General features: G+C 47.5%; 1 protein-coding gene across 4 annotated transcripts in view; it reads left to right on the forward strand.

The window, feature by feature from the left end:
• Nucleotides 1-498: 498 nt before the first annotated feature.
• LOC106586965 (ras-associated and pleckstrin homology domains-containing protein 1) overlaps nt 499-21,784 on the forward strand; it is a 178,419-nt gene continuing 157,133 nt past the window's right edge. For 3 of the 4 annotated variants that reach the window (XM_045707278.1, XM_045707280.1, XM_045707279.1), the window contains exon 1: nt 499-730. The gene's annotated coding sequence lies outside the window, so the exon portion shown is untranslated. The remainder of the gene's footprint in view (nt 731-21,784) is intronic. The other variant, XM_045707281.1, reaches the window with a different exon arrangement.

The following is a 21,784-nucleotide window of genomic DNA, read 5'->3' on the forward strand; positions in this document are numbered from 1 at the left end:
GCAGCAGCACTGAGGGATTGCAGCAGCACTGAGGGATTGCAGCAGCACTGAGGGATTGCAGCAGCACTGAGGGATTGTAGCAGCATTGAGGGATTGCAGCACTGAGGGATTGCAGCAGCACTGAGGGATTGCAGCAGCACTGAGGGATTGTAGCAGCACTGAGGGATTGCAGCAGCACTGAGGGATTGCAGCAGCACTGAGGGATTGCAGCAGCACTGAGGGATTGCAGCACTGAGGGATTGCAGCACTGAGGGATTGCAGCACTGAGGGATTGTAGCAGCATTGAGGGATTGCAGCAGCACTGAGGGATTGCAGCACTGAGGGATTGCAGCACTGAGGGATTGCAGCACTGAGGGATTGCAGCACTAAGGGAGGGATTGCAGCACTGAGGGATTGCAGCAGCACTAAGGGAGGGATTGCAGCACTGAGGGATTGCAGCACTGAGGGATTGCAGCAGCACTAAGGGAGGGATTGCAGGCTTGGTCTCCTCTGGACAGGAAACAGGAATTCGGGAACGCGCCTCCCATCTGCGGCGCGCTCCTGGCTGCTTTTCACAGAATGGAGCTGGAAGGAATCGGTGTCATAGTTATATTACGAAGCTATGAAGTCGGTAACACCGGTGAAAACCGTTCAATGAACACGGACAACAACTGAAAATCACAATATTGCATGTGCCGATCAACTGTAGCAGTTTGTTGGATACAGAGGAAAACCTTGTGGATTTGTGACCGTAAGTAGCCGCTTTCATTCTATCTCTCCTGAAAGCCACTTTGATTTACCAGCTATATATATATATATATATATATTTTTAGCATTTGCAAAACGTTGTTTATAATTCCGTTAGTTTGGAAATCAGGGGACTCTCGTGTTAAATCGATGTAATGTTGAATTGTAGTGTATTGTAACGGATTGCTCATTAGCCTATCCGCTGACATGGAGCTACAGCAGGCTACCGTGATTAGCCTACATTTCTACAGCGGTGAAATATACACACGTTTTGGAAACAGGAAAAAAAATGGCCAAGGCAAAGCAACAACAACAAAAAAAATGCTAGAAAAACAAGACGTTTATCACCAGGCCGAAAATGCATTAGACTACAACGTTCATGCATTTCATAGAGTACAGTTGCATCTGGATCAGACGGTACCAGGAGAAATGGGTGTGTTGTGTTGGTGTAGTCCTGTACAGAGACTAATGTTTTACTGCTCTGATCTGATCTATGGAATAATGCTGTGTATGTCAGAAGAAGGACAAAACACAGAGGAAAGTGGTGGATGTTTTCCGGCCTGTGGACAGTATTTCCGGGGTGTAAGGTAACCCCCGGTAGGGGTAAGATGTAAATGCTGAGTTAGGGCCTACACATGATGAAGGCTGGTGAATCATGGATATATATATATATATATATAGAGGCTCCTGCCAGCCTTACATCTGGGTTGATTTCACACCCTGTCATTTCCAAACTGTCTCATCACAGCACTGCTGGTTAATGTTTGATGCCACAGAAAAGCAGCCTATTCTTGGCCTGTGCGATATGGACTAAAAATATAATCTCGATTTATTATTATTATTATATATATATATATTTTTTTCAAATTCATATGCGATTCACGATATATATCTAAATGTTTTGTCTAAATAATCTTTGTACAATTTTAAAGGTGAAATAACTGTACTGAGTAGATTTAATACCCTGTTTAATGTGTACAATAGCCATAAGTAAGGATGTACATTATAACTATACCCCCAATGCAATTATACATTCTAATACAGCCACAATGTGAATTAAATTATTTCTTCTGTTTATTGTCAAACTAAATGAATTAATTTGACATGTTGAAATGGTAACATTCCAACCTTGTTTAACATGAGGTAGTCCAAAATATGCCACGGTATTACAATTTGTATCCGTTCTGCATAATCCCTGCTTCCGCCCTTTACATTAGACCAGAGAGTAGGCCCGTTCCATGGTCATCTACTGGCTCAGCTGTGCTGGATTTTACTTCCTGTTGGATGCAGTGATGAACCTCTGCAGTGTCTCTGTTAGCCAGTGTCTCTGTTAGCCAGTGTCTCTGTTAGCCAGTGTCTCTGTTAGCCAGTGTCTCTGTTAGCCAGTGTCTCTGTCAGCCAGTGTCTCTGTCAGCCAGTGTCTCTGTCAGCCAGTATCTCTGTTAGCCAGTGTCTCTGTTAGCCAGTGTCTCTGTTAGCCAGTGTCTCTGTTAGCCAGTGTCTCTGTTAGCCAGTGTCTCTGTTAGCCAGTGTCTCTGTTAGCCAGTGTCTCTGTCAGCCAGTGTCTCTGTCAGCCAGTGTCTCTGTCAGCCAGTGTCTCTGTCAGCCAGTGTCTCTGTTAGCCAGTGTCTCTGCCAGCCAGTGTCTCTGTTAGCCAGTGCCAGCCAGCCAGTGTCTCTGTTAGCCAGTGTCTCTGTTAGCCAGTGTCTCTGTTAGCCAGTGCCAGCCAGCCAGTGTCTCTGTCAGCCAGTATCTCTGTCAGCCAGTGTCTCTGTTAGCCAGTGCCAGCCAGCCAGTGTCTCTGTTAGCCAGTGTCTCTGTTAGCCAGTGCCAGCCAGCCAGTGTCTCTGTCAGCCAGTATCTCTGTCAGCCAGTATCTCTGTCAGCCAGTGTCTCTGTTAGCCAGTGTCTCTGTTAGCCAGTGTCTCTGTTAGCCAGTGCCAGCCAGCCAGTGTCTCTGTTAGCCAGTGTCTCTGTTAGCCAGTGTCTCTGTTAGCCAGTGTCTCTGTTAGCCAGTGTCTCTGTTAGCCAGTGCCAGCCAGCCAGTGTCTCTGTTAGCCAGTGTCTCTGTTAGCCAGTGTCTCTGTTAGCCAGTGTCTCTGTTAGCCAGTGTCTCTGTTAGCCAGTGCCAGCCAGCCAGTGTCTCTGTCAGCCAGTATCTCTGTTAGCCAGTGTCTCTGTTAGCCAGTGCCAGCCAGCCAGTGTCTCTGTCAGCCAGTGTCTCTGTCAGCCAGTGTCTCTGTCAGCCAGTGTCTCTGTCAGCCAGTGTCTCTGTTAGCCAGTGTCTCTGTTAGCCAGTGTCTCTGCCAGCCAGTGTCTCTGTTAGCCAGTGCCAGCCAGCCAGTGTCTCTGTTAGCCAGTGTCTCTGTTAGCCAGTGCCAGCCAGCCAGTGTCTCTGTCAGCCAGTATCTCTGTCAGCCAGTGTCTCTGTTAGCCAGTGTCTCTGTTAGCCAGTGCCAGCCAGCCAGTGTCTCTGTTAGCCAGTGTCTCTGTTAGCCAGTGCCAGCCAGCCAGTGTCTCTGTCAGCCAGTATCTCTGTCAGCCAGTATCTCTGTTAGCCAGTGTCTCTGTCAGCCAGTATCTCTGTTAGCCAGTATCTCTGTTAGCCAGTGTCTCTGTTAGCCAGTGTCTCTGTTAGCCAGTGTCTCTGTTAGCCAGTGTCTCTGTTAGCCAGTGTCTCTGCCAGCCAGTGTCTCTGTTAGCCAGTGCCAGCCAGCCAGTGTCTCTGTTAGCCAGTGTCTCTGTTAGCCAGTGCCAGCCAGCCAGTGTCTCTGTCAGCCAGTATCTCTGTCAGCCAGTATCTCTGTCAGCCAGTGTCTCTGTTAGCCAGTGTCTCCGTTAGCCAGTGCCAGCCAGCCAGTGTCTCTGTTAGCCAGTGTCTCTGTTAGCCAGTGTCTCTGTCAGCCAGTGTCTCTGTCAGCCAGTATCTCTGTCAGCCAGTATCTCTGTCAGCCAGTGTCTCTGTTAGCCAGTGTCTCTGTTAGCCAGTGTCTCTGTTAGCCAGTGCCAGCCAGCCAGTGTCTCTGTTAGCCAGTGTCTCTGTTAGCCAGTGTCTCTGTTAGCCAGTGTCTCTGTTAGCCAGTGCCAGCCAGCCAGTGTCTCTGTTAGCCAGTGTCTCTGTTAGCCAGTGTCTCTGTCAGCCGGTGTCTCTGTCAGCCAGTGTCTCTGTTAGCCAGTGTCTCTGTTAGCCAGTGTCTCTGTTAGCCAGTGTCTCTGTTAGCCAGTGCCAGCCAGCCAGTGTCTCTGTCAGCCAGTGTCTCTGTTAGCCAGTGTCTCTGTTAGCCAGTGTCTCTGTTAGCCAGTGTCTCTGTTAGCCAGTGCCAGCCAGCCAGTGTCTCTGTCAGCCAGTATCTCTGTCAGCCAGTGTCTCTGTCAGCCAGTGTCTCTGTTAGCCAGTGTCTCTGTTAGCCAGTGTCTCTGTTAGCCAGTGTCTCTGTTAGCCAGTGTCTCTGTTAGCCAGTGCCAGCCAGCCAGTGTCTCTGTTAGCCAGTGTCTCTGTTAGCCAGTGCCAGCCAGCCAGTGTCTCTGTCAGCCAGTATCTCTGTCAGCCAGTGTCTCTGTTAGCCAGTGTCTCTGTTAGCCAGTGCCAGCCAGCCAGTGTCTCTGTTAGCCAGTGTCTCTGTTAGCCAGTGCCAGCCAGCCAGTGTCTCTGTCAGCCAGTATCTCTGTCAGCCAGTATCTCTGTTAGCCAGTGTCTCTGTTAGCCAGTGTCTCTGTTAGCCAGTGTCTCTGTTAGCCAGTGCCAGCCAGCCAGTGTCTCTGTTAGCCAGTGTCTCTGTTAGCCAGTGTCTCTGTTAGCCAGTGTCTCTGTTAGCCAGTGTCTCTGTTAGCCAGTGTCTCTGTTAGCCAGTGTCTCTGTCAGCCAGTGTCTCTGTTAGCCAGTGTCTCTGTTAGCCAGTGTCTCTGTTAGCCAGTGCCAGCCAGCCAGTGTCTCTGTCAGCCAGTATCTCTGTCAGCCAGTATCTCTGTTAGCCAGTGTCTCTGTTAGCCAGTGTCTCTGTTAGCCAGTGTCTCTGTTAGCCAGTGTCTCTGTTAGCCAGTGCCAGCCAGCCAGTATCTCTGTCAGCCAGTATCTCTGTCAGCCAGTATCTCTGTCAGCCAGTGTCTCTGTCAGCCAGTGTCTCTGTTAGCCAGTGTCTCTGTTAGCCAGTGTCTCTGTTAGCCAGTGCCAGCCAGCCAGTGTCTCTGTCAGCCAGTATCTCTGTCAGCCAGTGTCTCTGTCAGCCAGTGTCTCTGTCAGCCAGTGTCTCTGTTAGCCAGTGCCTCTGTTAGCCAGCCAGTATCTCTGCCAGCCAGTGTCTCTGCCAGCCAGTGTCTCTGTTAGCCAGTGTCTCTGTTAGCCAGTGTCTCTGTTAGCCAGTGTCTCTGTTAGCCAGTGTCTCTGCCAGCCAGTGTCTCTGCCAGCCAGTGTCTCTGCCAGCCAGTGTCTCTGCCAGCCAGTGCCAGCCAGCCAGCCAGTATCTCTGCCAGCCAGTGTCTCTGCCAGCCAGTGCCAGCCAGCCAGCCAGTATCTCTGCCAGCCAGTGTCTCTGCCAGCCAGTGCCAGCCAGCCAGTGCCAGCCAGTGCCAGCCAGCTTTATGTCTATCAGAGAGGCCTATAAATCTATTTATTAGCCAGGACCATAAAGCTCTTTATCAGAGAGGTGTATAAATACATTTATTAGCACCATAAAATACAGCGGTCTAAGGCGCAGCATCTCAGTGCAAGAGGCATCACTACAGTCCCTGGTTCGAATCCAGGCCGTATCACATCCGGCCGTGATTGGGATTCGCATAGGGCGGCGCACAATTTGGCCCAGCATCGTCTGGGTTTTGCCCGGGGTAGACCGTCATTGTAAATAAGAATTTGTTCTTAACTGACTTGCCCTAGTTAAAAAATTATGGCCCACCCATTTGGGAGTCAGGCCCACCCAATCAGAATGAGGTTTTTCCCCACAAAAAGGGCTTTATTACAGACAGAAATACTCGTCAGTTTCATCAGCTGTAAAGGGGGGGCTGGTCTCAGACGATCCCGCAGGATGTGGACGTCCTGTGCTGGCGTGGCGACACGTGGTCTGCGGTTCTGAGGCCGATTGGACGTACTGTCAAATTCTCAAGAATTATGTTGAAGGCGGTTTATGGTAGAGAAAGTAACATTAAATTATCTGGCAACAGATCTGGTGGACATTCCCTACAGTCAGCATGCCAATTGCACTCTCCCTCAACTTGAAACATCTGTGGCCATTGTGTTGTGTGACAAAACTGCACATTTTAGAGTGGCATTTTATTGTCCCCCCCCCCCCCAGCACAAGGTGCACCTGTGTAATGATCCTGCTGTTTAATCAGCTTCTTGATATGCCACACCTGTCAGGTGGATGGATTATCTTGGCAAAGGAGAAATGCTCACTAACAGGGGATGTAAACAACATTTGAGAGAAATAAGCTTTTTGTGTGTATTGGAAAATGTGTTGTATATTTTACTTTACAGTATCAGAGAGGTTTATATCTCTATTAGGTACAGTTCTGTATCAGAGAGGTTTATATCTCTATTAGGTACAGTTCTGTATCAGAGAGGTTTATATCTCTATTAGGTACAGTTCTGTATCAGAGAGGTTTATATCTCTATTAGGTACAGTTCTGTATCAGAGAGGTTTATATCTCTATTAGGTACAGTTCTGTATCAGAGAGGTTTATATCTCTATTAGGTACAGTTCTGTATCAGAGAGGTTTATATCTCTATTAGGTACAGTTCTGTATCAGAGAGGTTTATATCTCTATTAGGTACAGTTCTGTATCAGAGAGGTCTATATCTCTATTAGGTACAGTTCTGTATCAGAGAGGTTTATATCTCTATTAGGTACAGTTCTGTATCAGAGAGGTTTATATCTCTATTAGGTACAGTTCTGTATCAGAGAGGTTTATATCTCTATTAGGTACAGTTCTGTATCAGAGAGGTTTATATCTCTATTAGGTACAGTTCTGTATCAGAGAGGTTTATATCTCTATTAGGTACAGTTCTGTATCAGAGAGGTTTATATCTCTATTAGGTACAGTTCTGTATCGGAGAGGTTTATATCTCTATTAGGTACAGTTCTGTATCGGAGAGGTTTATATCTCTATTAGGTACAGTTCTGTATCAGAGAGGTTTATATCTCTATTAGGTACAGTTCTGTATCAGAGAGGTTTATATCTCTATTAGGTACAGTTCTGTATCAGAGAGGTTTATATCTCTATTAGGTACAGTTCTGTATCAGAGAGGTTTATATCTCTATTAGGTACAGTTCTGTATCAGAGAGGTTTATATCTCTATTAGGTACAGTTCTGTATCAGAGAGGTCTATATCTCTATTAGGTACAGTTCTGTATCAGAGAGGTTTATATCTCTATTAGGTACAGTTCTGTATCAGAGAGGTTTATATCTCTATTAGGTACAGTTCTGTATCAGAGAGGTTTATATCTCTATTAGGTACAGTTCTGTATCAGAGAGGTTTATATCTCTATTAGGTACAGTTCTGTATCAGAGAGGTTTATATCTCTATTAGGTACAGTTCTGTATCAGAGAGGTTTATATCTCTATTAGGTACAGTTCTGTATCAGAGAGGTTTATATCTCTATTAGGTACAGTTCTGTATCAGAGAGGTTTATATCTCTATTAGGTACAGTTCTGTATCAGAGAGGTTTATATCTCTATTAGGTACAGTTCTGTATCAGAGAGGTTTATATCTCTATTAGGTACAGTTCTGTATCAGAGAGGTTTATATCTCTATTAGGTACAGTTCTGTATCAGAGAGGTCTATATCTCTATTAGGTAGGCCCAGTGGTGTAAAAATACTTCGAAGTACTACTGAAGTAGTTTTTGGGGTGTCTGTACTTTACTATTTATAATTTTGACAACTTTTACTTCACTACATTCCTAATTAAAATAATGTATTTTTTTACTCCATGCGTTTTTCCTGATACCCAAAAGTACTCGTTACATTTTGAATGTTTAGCAGGACAGGAAATTGGTCCAATTCACACACTAATCAAGAGAACATCTCTGGTCATCCCTACTGCCTCTGATCTGGAGGACTCACTAAACAGAGAACATCCCTGGTCATCCCTACTGCCTCTGATCTGGAGGACTCACTAAACAGAGAACATCCCTGGTCATCTCTACTGCCTCTGATCTGGAGGACTCACTAAACAGAGAACATCCCTGGTCATCCCTACTGCCTCTGATCTGGAGGACTCACTAAACAGAGAACATCCCTGGTCATCCCTACTGCCTCTGATCTGGAGGACTCACTAAACAGAGAACATCCCTGGTCATCCCTACTGCCTCTGATCTGGAGGACTCACTAAACAGAGAACATCCCTGGTCATCCCTACTGCCTCTGATCTGGAGGACTCACTAAACAGAGAACATCCCTGGTCATCCCTACTGCCTCTGATCTGGAGGACTCACTAAACAGAGAACATCCCTGGTCATCCCTACTGCCTCTGATCTGGAGGACTCACTAAACAGAGAACATCCCTGGTCATCCCTACTGCCTCTGATCTGGAGGACTCACTAAACAGAGAACATCCCTGGTCATCCCTACTGCCTCTGATCTGGAGGACTCACTAAACAGAGAACATCCCTGGTCATCCCTACTGCCTCTGATCTGGAGGACTCACTAAACAGAGAACATCCCTGGTCATCCCTACTGCCTCTGATCTGGAGGACTCACTAAACAGAGAACATCCCTGGTCATCCCTACTGCCTCTGATCTGGAAGACTCACTAAACAGAGAACATCCCTGGTCATCCCTACTGCCTCTGATCTGGAGGACTCACTAAACAGAGAACATCCCTGGTCATCCCTACTGCCTCTGATCTGGAGGACTCACTAAACAGAGAACATCCCTGGTCATCCCTACTGCCTCTGATCTGGAGGACTCACTAAACAGAGAACATCCCTGGTCATCCCTACTGCCTCTGATCTGGAGGACTCACTAAACAGAGAACATCCCTGGTCATCCCTACTGCCTCTGATCTGGAGGACTCACTAAACAGAGAACATCCCTGGTCATCCCTACTGCCTCTGATCTGGAGGACTCACTAAACAGAGAACATCCCTGGTCGTCCCTACTGCCTCTGATCTGGAGGACTCACTAAACAGAGAACATCCCTGGTCATCCCTACTGCCTCTGATCTGGAGGACTCACTAAACAGAGAACATCCCTGGTCATCCCTACTGCCTCTGATCTGGAGGACTCACTAAACAGAGAACATCCCTGGTCATCCCTACTGCCTCTGATCTGGAGGACTCACTAAACAGAGAACATCCCTGGTCATCCCTACTGCCTCTGATCTGGAGGACTCACTAAACAGAGAACATCCCTGGTCATCCCTACTGCCTCTGATCTGGAGGACTCACTAAACAGAGAACATCCCTGGTCATCCCTACTGCCTCTGATCTGGAGGACTCACTAAACAGAGAACATCCCTGGTCATCCCTACTGCCTCTGATCTGGAGGACTCACTAAACAGAGAACATCCCTGGTCATCCCTACTGCCTCTGATCTGGAGGACTCACTAAACAGAGAACATCCCTGGTCATCCCTACTGCCTCTGATCTGGAGGACTCACTAAACAGAGAACATCCCTGGTCATCCCTACTGCCTCTGATCTGGAGGACTCACTAAACAGAGAACATCCCTGGTCATCCCTACTGCCTCTGATCTGGAGGACTCACTAAACAGAGAACATCCCTGGTCATCCCTACTGCCTCTGATCTGGAGGACTCACTAAACAGAGAACATCCCTGGTCGTCCCTACTGCCTCTGATCTGGAGGACTCACTAAACAGAGAACATCCCTGGTCCTCCCTACTGCCTCTGATCTGGAGGACTCACTAAACAGAGAACATCCCTGGTCCATCCCTACTGCCTCTGATCTGGAGGACTCACTAAACAGAGACACATCCCTGGTCATCCCTACTGCCTCTGATCTGGAGGACTCACTAAACAGAGAACATCCCTGGTCATCCCTACTGCCTCTGATCTGGAGGACTCACTAAACAGAGAACATCCCTGGTCATCCCTACTGCCTCTGATCTGGAGGACTCACTAAACAGAGAACATCCCTGGTCATCCCTACTGCCTCTGATCTGGAGGACTCACTAAACAGAGAACATCCCTGGTCATCCCTACTGCCTCTGATCTGGAGGACTCACTAAACAGAGACACATCCCTGGTCATCCCTACTGCCTCTGATCTGGAGGACTCACTAAACAGAGAACATCCCTGGTCATCCCTACTGCCTCTGATCTGGAGGACTCACTAAACAGAGAACATCCCTGGTCATCCCTACTGCCTCTGATCTGGAGGACTCACTAAACAGAGAACATCCCTGGTCATCCCTACTGCCTCTGATCTGGAGGACTCACTAAACAGAGAACATCCCTGGTCATCCCTACTGCCTCTGATCTGGAGGACTCACTAAACAGAGAACATCCCTGGTCATCCCTACTGCCTCTGATCTGGAGGACTCACTAAACAGAGAACATCCCTGGTCATCCCTACTGCCTCTGATCTGGAGGACTCACTAAACAGAGAACATCCCTGGTCATCCCTACTGCCTCTGATCTGGAGGACTCACTAAACAGAGAACATCCCTGGTCATCCCTACTGCCTCTGATCTGGAGGACTCACTAAACAGAGAACATCCCTGGTCGTCCCTACTGCCTCTGATCTGGAGGACTCACTAAACAGAGAACATCCCTGGTCATCCCTACTGCCTCTGATCTGGAGGACTCACTAAACAGAGAACATCCCTGGTCGTCCCTACTGCCTCTGATCTGGAGGACTCACTAAACAGAGAACATCCCTGGTCATCCCTACTGCCTCTGATCTGGAGGACTCACTAAACAGAGAACATCCCTGGTCGTCCCTACTGCCTCTGATCTGGAGGACTCACTAAACAGAGAACATCCCTGGTCGTCCCTACTGCCTCTGATCTGGAGGACTCACTAAACAGAGAACATCCCTGGTCATCCCTACTGCCTCTGATCTGGAGGACTCACTAAACAGAGAACATCCCTGGTCATCCCTACTGCCTCTGATCTGGAGGACTCACTAAACAGAGAACATCCCTGGTCATCCCTACTGCCTCTGATCTGGAGGACTCACTAAACAGAGAACATCCCTGGTCATCCCTACTGCCTCTGATCTGGAGGACTCACTAAACAGAGAACATCCCTGGTCATCCCTACTGCCTCTGATCTGGAGGACTCACTAAACAGAGAACATCCCTGGTCATCCCTACTGCCTCTGATCTGGAGGACTCACTAAACAGAGAACATCCCTGGTCATCCCTACTGCCTCTGATCTGGAGGACTCACTAAACAGAGAACATCCCTGGTCATCCCTACTGCCTCTGATCTGGAGGACTCACTAAACAGAGAACATCCCTGGTCATCCCTACTGCCTCTGATCTGGAGGACTCACTAAACAGAGACACATCCCTGGTCATCCCTACTGCCTCTGATCTGGAGGAGTTTAGTTTGTTAATTATGTCTGAGTGTTGGCGTGTGTCCCTGGCTATCCATCAATTAAGAAAATTGTGCTGTCTGGTTTGCTTAATATAAGGAATTTGAAATGATTTATACATTTGACTTTTGATACCTATATTTTAAAACCAAATACTTTTAGTCTTTTTCTCAGGTTGTATTTTACTGGGTGACTTTCAACTTGAGTCATTCTCTATTAAGGGATCTTTACTTTTACTCAAGTATGACGATTGGGTCGTTTTTCCACCACTGGTTAGAAGCAAACCTTACTGCCTACATGGGCATAGGAAACGTACATTTATGTAGATACATCTGGGGTGTGCTTGACCTTTCATCTGGGGTGTGCTTGACCTTTCATTTCAAACCTTACTGCCTCCACTGGATAAGTTTATAGAGCTCTGTATCAGAGAGATTTTTAAATCTATTTATTAGGTAGGACCATAAAGCTCTGAACAGCTTGGCACAGAGACGTTTGAGGCAGAGGGGACAAAGCTTACAGGCGCTCGTCATCAGTGAGGAATCTGAAGTTCTGTGGCGCCCTTCCCATCTAGGGCCCGGTTTCCCAGAAGCCTCTTTTTTTAAACATTTCTTCTAACCATGAATTTAGACTTTATTTTTTTTGTGGTGGGGGGGGGAAACCGGGCCCTGGACTCTGCAGTGGTACTGTGGTAGGGCATAGGTGAGGGAATCTATAGGCATCTATCTATAGATACCTTTCAAAATGGCACCCTATTCCCTATATAGTGCACTACTTTAGACCAGAGCCCTATGGCACCCTATTCCCTTTTATAGTGCACTACTTTAGACCGGAGCCTTATGACACCCTATTCCCTTTATAGTGCACTACTTTTGACCAGAGCCCTATGGCACCCTATTCCCTATATAGTGCACTACTTTGGACCAGAGCCCTATGGCACCCTATTCCCTATATAGTGCAGTACTTTGGACCAGAGCCCTATGGCACCCTATTCCCTATATAGTGCACTACTTTAGACCAGAGCCCTATGGCACCCTATTCCTTATATAGTGCACTACTTTGGACCAGAGCCCTATGGCACCCTATTCCCTATATAGTGCACTACTTTAGACCAGAGCCCATATGGCACCCTATTCCCTATATAGTGCACTACTTTAGACCGGAGCCTTATGACACCCTATTCCCTTTATAGTGCACTACTTTTGACCAGAGCCCTATGGCACCCTATTCCCTATATAGTGCACTACTTTGGACCAGAGCCCTATGGCACCCTATTCCCTATATAGTGCAGTACTTTGGACCAGAGCCCTATGGCACCCTATTCCCTATATAGTGCACTACTTTAGACCAGAGCCCTATGGCACCCTATTCCTTATATAGTGCACTACTTTGGACCAGAGCCCTATGGCACCCTATTCCCTATATAGTGCAGTACTTTGGACCAGAGCCCTATGGCACCCTATTCCCTATATAGTGCACTACTTTAGACCAGAGCCCTATGGCACCCTATTCCTTATATAGTGCACTACTTTGGACCAGAGCCCTATGGCACCCTATTTCCTATATAGTGCACTACTTTAGACCAGAGCCCTATGGCACCCTATTCCCTTTATAGTGCACTACTTTGGACCAGAGCCCTATGGAACCCTATTCCCTTTATAGTGCACTACTTTAGACCAGATCCCTATGACACCCTATTCCCTTTATAGTGCACTACTTTGGACCAGGTACAATAGAGAATAGGGTTTCATTTGGAACATGCAGTTGTGTTGGTTTGTGTATTGTGCGTATATATATATATACATTAAACTTCATATGTCTCAGCCCTCAAACGTCTCTCTAGAGGTGCTGTTGCTGTGCTGGCTGGGGTTGTTGCTAAGACAGGCCTGTGGATGGATGGAAAATACTGTTTTCCCTTCAGGAAATTCCCTCCTTCTCTCCTGGGCTGGGCGCAGTAGCGAGCCAAGGCCTGAGATGATACCCTTGTGGTGATTGTCCGCTCAGTAATATTGTATGGGCGTGTAGAACTGAATCTGTTAGGTCTGAATGGGATGTGTGTAGGACTGAATGGGATGTGTGTAGGACTGAATGGGATGTGTGTAGGACTGAATGGGATGTGTGTAGGTCTGAATGGGATGTGTGTAGGACTGAATGGGATGTGTGTAGGTCTGTATGGGATGTGTGTAGGTCTGAATGGGATGTGTGTAGGACTGAATGGGATGTGTGTAGGACTGAATCTGTTAGGACTGAATGGGATGTGTGTAGGACTGAATGGGATGTGTGTAGGTCTGAATGGGATGTGTGTAGGACTGAATGGGATGTGTCTAGGACTGAATGGGATGTGTGTAGGACTCAATCTATTAGGACTGAATGGGATGTGTGTAGGTCTGAATGGGATGTGTGTAGAACTGAATCTGTTAGGACTGAATGGGATGTGTGTAGGACTGAATGGGACGTGTGTAGGACTGAATGGGATGTGAATGGGATGTGTGTAGGTCTGAATGGGATGTGTGTAGGTCTGAATGGGATGTGTGTAGGACTGAATGGGATGTGTGTAGGTCTGAATGGGATGTGTGTAGGACTGAATGGGATGTGAATGGGATGTGTGTAGGACTGAATGGGATGTGTGTAGAACTGAATGGGATGTGTGTAGGACTGAATGGGATCTGTTAGGTCTGAATGGGATGTGTGTAGGACTGAATGGGATGTGTGTAGGACTGAATGGGATGTGTGTAGGACTGAATGGGATGTGTGTAGGTCTGAATGGGATGTCTAGGTCTGAATCTATTAGGACTGAATGGGATGTGTGTAGGACTGAATGGGATGTGTGTAGGTCTGAATGGGATGTGTGTAGGACTGAATGGGATGTGAATGGGATGTGTGTAGGACTGAATGGGATGTGTGTAGAACTGAATCTGTTAGGTCTGAATGGGATGTGTGTAGGTCTGAATCTATTAGGACTGAATGGGATGTGTGTAGGTCTGAATCTATTAGGACTGAATGGGATGTGTGTAGGTCTGAATGGGATGTGTGTAGGACTGAATGGGAGTGAATGGGATGTGTGTAGGACTGAATGGGGTGTGTGTAGAACTGAATCTGTTAGGTCTGAATGGGATGTGTGTAGGACTGAATGGGATGTGTGTAGGACTGAATGGGATGTGTGTAGGACTGAATGGGATGTGTGTAGGTCTGAATGGGATGTGTGTAGGTCTGAATGGGATGTGTGTAGGTCTGAATGGGATGTGTGTAGGACTGAATGGGATGTGTGTAGGACTGAATGGGATGTGTGTAGGTCTGAATCTATTAGGACTGAATGGGATGTGTGTAGGACTGAATGGGATGTGTGTAGGACTGAATGGGATCTGTTAGGTCTGAATGGGATGTGTGTAGGACTGAATGGGATGTGTGTAGGACTGAATGGGATGTGTGTAGAACTGAATCTGTTAGGACTGAATGGGATGTGTGTAGGACTGAATGGGATGTGTGTAGGACTGAATCTATTAGGACTGAATGGGATGTGTGTAGGACTGAATGGGATGTGTGTAGGACTGAATGGGATGTGTGTAGGACTGAATGGGATGTGTGTAGGACTGAATTTGTTAGGACTGAATGGGATGTGTGTAGGACTGAATGGGATGTGTGTAGGTCTGAATGGGATGTGTGTAGGACTGAATGGGATGTGTGTAGGACTGAATCTGTTAGGACTGAATGGGATGTGTGTAGGTCTGAATGGGATGTGTGTAGGACTGAATGGGATGTGTGTAGGACTGAATGGGATGTGTGTAGAACTGAATCTGTTAGGACTGAATGGGATGTGTGTAGGTCTGAATGGGGTGTGTGTAGGACTGAATGGGATGTGTGTAGGACTGAATCTGTTAGGACTGAATGGGATGTGTGTAGGACTGAATGGGATGTGTGTAGGACTGAATCTATTAGGACTGAATGGGATGTGTGTAGGACTGAATGGGATGTGTGTAGGACTGAATGGGATGTGTGTAGGACTGAATGGGATGTGTGTAGGACTGAATTTGTTAGGACTGAATGGGATGTGTGTAGGACTGAATGGGATGTGTGTAGGTCTGAATGGGATGTGTGTAGGACTGAATGGGATGTGTGTAGGACTGAATCTGTTAGGACTGAATGGGATGTGTGTAGGTCTGAATGGGATGTGTGTAGGACTGAATGGGATGTGTGTAGGACTGAATGGGATGTGTGTAGAACTGAATCTGTTAGGACTGAATGGGATGTGTGTAGGTCTGAATGGGATGTGTGTAGGACTGAATGGGATGTGTGTAGGACTGAATATGTTAGGACTGAATGGGATGTGTGTAGGACTGAATGGGATGTGTGTAGGACTGAATGGGATGTGTGTAGGACTGAATGGGATGTGTGTAGGACTGAATCTATTAGGACTGAATGGGATGTGTGTAGGACTGAATGGGAAGTGTGTAGGACTGCATTTGTTAGGACTGAATGGGATGTGTGTAGGACTGAATGGGATGTGTGTAGGTCTGAATGGGATGTGTGTAGGACTGAATGGGATGTGTGTAGGACTGAATCTGTTAGGACTGAATGGGATGTGTGTAGGACTGAATGGGATGTGTGTAGGACTGAATCTGTTAGGACTGAATGGGATGTGTGTAGGACTGAATCTATTAGGTCTGAATGGGATGTGTGTAGGACTGAATGGGATGTGTGTAGGACTGAATGGGATGCATGAAATAACGAGCTGCATTAGTTCCGTTCTTTGGGTTTTCTTCACGGGTTATTTGGAAGAATCAGGATTGGGTAAAGGCGGTACTTTAAACTGCTTCGGGTGCCTGGGTTCTGAAGTAGGGAGCTTTGGTTGAGTTTCCTTCTGCAAGGGTGGAGACTTCACAAACTGAACTCTCAATTTCTAGCACGTATAGACCCAGAAGTTAATCACACCACTAACAAAATTAAGCAAGATTTGACTTCTGCGCTAACAGAGATTTTCCGCTCAGTGATGTTTCTAAGAGACAGAAATTTCGGTAATATGATGAACGCCTTCCTAATCTCAACACCATTCAATTGACTGTTACTGCAGAACTAACCTAATCACACAGTGATTATCATTGTGATGACCCACGTGGGATATACTTCCCAATACATATCCAATTGTATTTGTCACATGTGTCACTCCTGCATTGTTTTGGCTGTGTGCTTAGGGTCATTGTCCTGTTGGAAGGTGAACCTTCGCCCCAGTTTGAGGTCCTGAACACTCTGGAGCAGGTTTTCATCAAGGATCTCTCTGTACTTTGTTCCGTCCATCTCCTCCCTCAATCCTGACTAGTCTCACAGTCTGTGCAGCTGAAAAACATCCCCACAGCATGATGCTGCCGCCACCATGCTTCACCGTGGGGATGGTGCCAGGTTTCCTCCAGACGTGACGCTTGGCATTCAGGCCAAAGAGTTCAATCTTGGTTTCATCAGACCAGAGAATCTTGTTTCTCATGGTCTGAGAGTCTTTAGGTGCCTTTTGGCAAACTCTAAGTGGACTGTCATGTTCCTTTTACTGAGGAGTGGCTTCCGTCTGGCCACTCGTCTGGCCACTCTACCATGAAGGCCTGATCGGTGGAGTTCTGCAGAGATGGTTGTCCTTCTGGAAGGTTCTCCCATCTCTACAGAGGAACTCTAGAACTCTGTCAGAGTGACCATCGGGTTCTTGGTCACCTCCCTGACCAAGACCCTTCTCCTCCGATTGCTCAGTTTGGCCGGGCGGCCAGCCTCTAGGCAGAGTCTTGGTGGTTCTAAACTTCTTCAATTTAAGAATGATGGAGTCCGCTGTGTTCTTGGGGACCTTCAATGCTGCAGAAATATTTGGTACCCTTCCCCAGATCTGTACCTCGACACAATCCTGTCTCGGGGCTCTACTGACAATTCCATGACTTGGTTTTTGCTCAGACATGCACTGTCAACTGTGGGACCTTATAAAGACAGGTGTGTGTGTGTGTGTCTTTCCAAATCATGTCCAATCAATCTAAAAACCTGTTTTCGCTTTGTCGTTATGGGGTGTTGTGTGTAGATTACTGATAATAAGGCTGTAACTTAACAAAATGTGGAAAAAGTCAAGGGGTCTGAATACTTTCCGAAGGCACTACAGGTCCTGGATGGCAGGAAGCTTGGCCCCAGTGATGTACTGGGCTGTATGCACTACCCTCTGTATCGCCTTGCTGTCGGATGCCTATCAGTTGCCATACCAGGCGGTGATGCAACCGGTCAGGATGCTCTCGATGGTGCAGCTGTATAACTTTTTGAGGATCTGGGGACCCATGCCAAATCTTTTTAGTCTCCTGAAGGGGAAAAGGCGTTGTCGTGCCCTCTTCACGACTGTCTTGCTGTGTTTGCACCAGGATTGCTTGTTGGTGATGTGGACACCAAGGAACTTGAAACTCTCGACCCGCTCCACGACAGCCCCATCGATGTGAATGGGGGCGTGCTCAGTCCTCCTTTTCCTGTAGTCCACAATCATCTCCTTTGTCTTGCTGCCGTTGAGGGAGAGGTTGTTGTCCTGGCACCACACTGCCAGGTCTCTGACCTCCTCCCTATAGGCTGTCTCATCGTTGATCAGGCCTACCACTGTTGTGTCGTCAGCACCTTAATGATGGTGTTGGAGTCGAGCACGCAGTCATGGGTGAACAGGGAGTACAGGAGGGGACTGAGCACCCACCCATGAGGGGCCCCAGTGTTGAGGGTCAGCGTGGCAGATGTTGTTGCCTACCCTTACCACCTGGGGGCAGCCCGTCAGGAAGTCCAGGATCCAGTTGCAGAGGGAGGTGTTTAGTCCCAGGGTCCTTAGCTTAGTGATGAGCTTTGAGGGCACTATGGTGTTGAACGCTGAGCTGTAGTCAATGAATAGCATTCTCACATATGGTGTTCCTTTTGTCCAGGTGTGAAAGGGCAGTGTGGAGTGTAATAGAGATTGCATCATCTGTGGATCTGTTGGGGCGGTATGCAAATTGGAGTGGATCCAGGGTTTCCGGCATGATTGTGTTGTGAGCCATGACCAGCCATTCAAAGCACTTCATGGCTACGGACATGAGTGTTACGGGTCTGTAGTCATTTAGACAGATTACTATAGTGCTCTGGGGCACAGGGACTATAGTGGTCTGCTTGAAACATGTTGGTATTAAGGACTCAGACAGGGAGAGGTTGAACATGTCAGTGAAGACACTTGCCAGTTGGTCAGCGTGAGTGCTACGGGGCAGTAATCATTTAGGCAGGTTGTGTTCGTTTTCTTGGGCACTTGAAACATTTATTTATTTATTTATTTCACCTTTATTTAACCAGGTAGGCAAGGTGAGAACAAGTTCTCATTTACAATTGCGACCTGGCCAAGATAAAGCAAAGCAGTTCGACAACATACAACAACACAGAGTTACACATGGAGTTAAACAAACATACAGTCAATAATACAGTAGTAAAATAAGTCTATATACAATGTGAGCAAATGAGGTGAGATAAGGGAGGTAAAGGCAAAAAAGGCCATGGTGGCAAAGTAAATACAATATAGCAAGTAAAACACTGGAATGGTAGATTTGTAGTGGAAGAAAGTGCAAAGTAGAAATAGAAATAATGGGGTGCAAAGGAGCAAAATAAATAAATAAATACAGTAGGGGAAGAGGTAGTTGTTTGGGCTAAATTATAGATGGGCTATGTACAGGTGCAGTGATCTGTGAGCTGCTCTGACAGCTGGTGCTTAAAGCTAGTGAGGGAGATAAGTGTTTCCAGTTTCAGAGATTTTTGTAGTTCGTTCCAGTCATTGGCAGCAGAGAACTGGAAGGAAAGACGGCCAAAGGAGGAATTGGCTTTGGGGGTGACCATTGAGATTTACCTGCTGGAGCGCGTGCTACGGGTGGGTGCTGCTATGGTGACCAGTGAGCTGAGATCAGGCGGGGCTTTACCTAGCAGAGACTTGTAGATGACCTAGAGCCAGTGGGTTTGGCGACGAGTATGAAGCGAGGGCCAGCCAACGAGAGCGTACAGGTCGCAGTGGTGGGTAGTATTTATGGCTTTGGTGACAAACATGTAAACATGTAGGTATTACAGACTTGAACATGTCATTGAAGGCACTTGCCAGTTGGTCCGCGCATGCTCCGACTACAAGTCCTGGTAATCCGTCTGGCTCTGCGGCCTTGTAAATGTTGACCTGTTTAAAGTTCTTGCTCATATCGGCTACGGAGAGCCTGATCACACTGTTGTCTGGTATAGCTGGAGCTCTGATCCGTGTTTCGAAGCAAGTATAAAATATATTTAGCCCGTCTGGAAGGCTCGCGTCTCTAGGCAGCTAGCTCGCTTCTGTGCTTCCCTTTGTAGTCTGTAATAGTTTTCAAGCCCTGCCACATCCGACGAGCGTCGGAGCCGGTGTAGTAGGAGTCAATCTTAGTCCTGTATTGATGCTTTGCCTGTTTGATGGTTCGTCTGAGGGCATAGCGGGATTTCTTTTTAACATCCCGATTAGTGTCCCGCTCCTTGAAACCGGCAGCTCGACCCTTTAGCTCAGTGCGGATGTTGCCTGTAATCCATGGCTTCTGGTTAGGATATGTACGTACGGTCACTGTGGGGATGACGTCATCGATGCACTTATTGATCAAACTGGTGACTGATGTTGTACATATTCCAGTCTGTGCAGCAAAACAGTCCTGTAGCTTAGCATCCGTGTCATCTGACCACTTCCGTATTGAGCGAGTCACTGGTACTTCCTGCTTTAGTTTTTGCTTGTAATCAGGAATCAGGAGGATAGAATTATGGTCAGATTTGCCAAATGGAGGGCGAGGGAGAGCTTTGTACACCTCTGTGTGTGGAGTAAAGGTGGTCTAGAGTTGTATTTTACATTTTTTCTCCTCTGGTTGCACATTTTAACGTGCTGGTAGAAATGAGGTAAAAGGGATTTAAGTTCCCCTGCATTAATGTCCCCGGCCACTAGGAGCGCCGCTTCTGGGTGAGCATTTTCCTGTTTGCTTATGGCCTTACAGAGTTGGTTGAGAGCGGTCTTACTGCCAGCATCGGTCTGTGGTAGTAAATAGACGGCTACGAAAAATATTGATGATTTAACTCTCTTGGTAGATAGTGTGGTCTACAGCTTATCATGAGTTACTCTACCTCTTGGTAGATAGTGTGGTCTACAGCTTATCATGAGGTACTCTATTTCAGGTGAGCGATACCTTGAGACTACCTTAATATTCAGACATTGTGCACCAGCTGTATTGACAAATACACAGACCTGCGTCTTACCGGAAGTAGCTGTTCTCCTGCTGATGCACAGAGAACCCAGCCAACTTTATATTATGTCTGTATATTATATATTAGTCATACTTTTATTGTAGAAGTATGATGAGTGCTTGTGTGTCTACAGACAGGGACAGTCATAGACCACCTGTACAGAGGACATCTCTGTCCCCCTGCCGTGGAGACATCTGTTAATTCTGCTACAGGAGATCTGGTTGTCAGGGGGAGGTCTGGTCGTCAGACCACAGTCCTGCTCCGGGGGGACAGTCCTGCTCCAGGGGGTAACAGTCCTGCTCCAGGGGGTAACAGTCCTGCTCCAGGGGGTAACAGTCCTGCTCCAGGGGGTAACAGTCCTGCTCCAGGGGGAACAGTCCTGCTCCAGGGGGGAACAGTCCTGCTCCAGGGGGGAACAGTCCTGCTCCAGGGGGTAACAGTCCTGCTCCAGGGTGTAACAGTCCTGCTCCAGGGGGGAACAGTCCTGCTCCAGGGGGGAACAGTCCTGCTCGGGGGGGGAACAGTCCTGCTCCGGGGGGAACAGTCCTGCTCGGGGGGGAACAGTCCTGCTCCGGGGGGAACAGTCCTGCTCCGGGGGGGGAACAGTCCTGCTCCAGGGGGGGGGAACAGTCCTGCTCCAGGGGGGGGAACAGTCCTGCTCCAGGGGGGGGGAACGGTCCTGCTCCAGGGGGGGGGGTGACAGTCCTGCTCCAGGAGGGAGGTCAGGTCGTCAGACCACCGTTTTGCAGGAGAAAAAAAACAACATTCCTTATTTGTAGCACGGTGCTCTCTGTGGTTTAGCTGACCCTTTGGTTTGGCGGCAGCAGCTGCTGTAGTCGTTTCAGAGAGCAGAGCAAACACATCCAGACCAGATGCTGCCAGCCCTCACAGGACTGGAGGACTGAAATGAGAGAAACAGACAACAACAACCTCCTACACAGAGAAGAATCTGGAGAGAATTGGGGAGGATGGATTCATGCCACAGTCAGGACCTAAAGTTACCAGCCAGATTTACTTGGTCTGTCTTGATTTATCAAGGAACCTTGCTTGATACAAACGAGACGTTGGCCAATTTATTGGTACATTGATGCTTGAAGCAGTTTACTATTGGATTGGAAGGTCTTGTTGAGATGCAGGGTGATGTAACTATTGGATTTGAAGGTCTTGTTGAGATGCAGGGTGATGTTAACTATTTGATTTGAAGGTCTTGTTGAGATGCAGGGTAATGTTAACTATATGGATTTGAAGGTCTTGTTGAGATGCAGGGTGATGTTAACTATTTGATTGGACGGTCTTGTTGAGATGCAGGGTGATGTTAACTATTTGA

The sequence above is a fragment of the Salmo salar genome, chromosome ssa25 (assembly GCF_905237065.1).
Source record: "Salmo salar chromosome ssa25, Ssal_v3.1, whole genome shotgun sequence".
Classification (NCBI taxonomy): domain Eukaryota; kingdom Metazoa; phylum Chordata; class Actinopteri; order Salmoniformes; family Salmonidae; genus Salmo; species Salmo salar.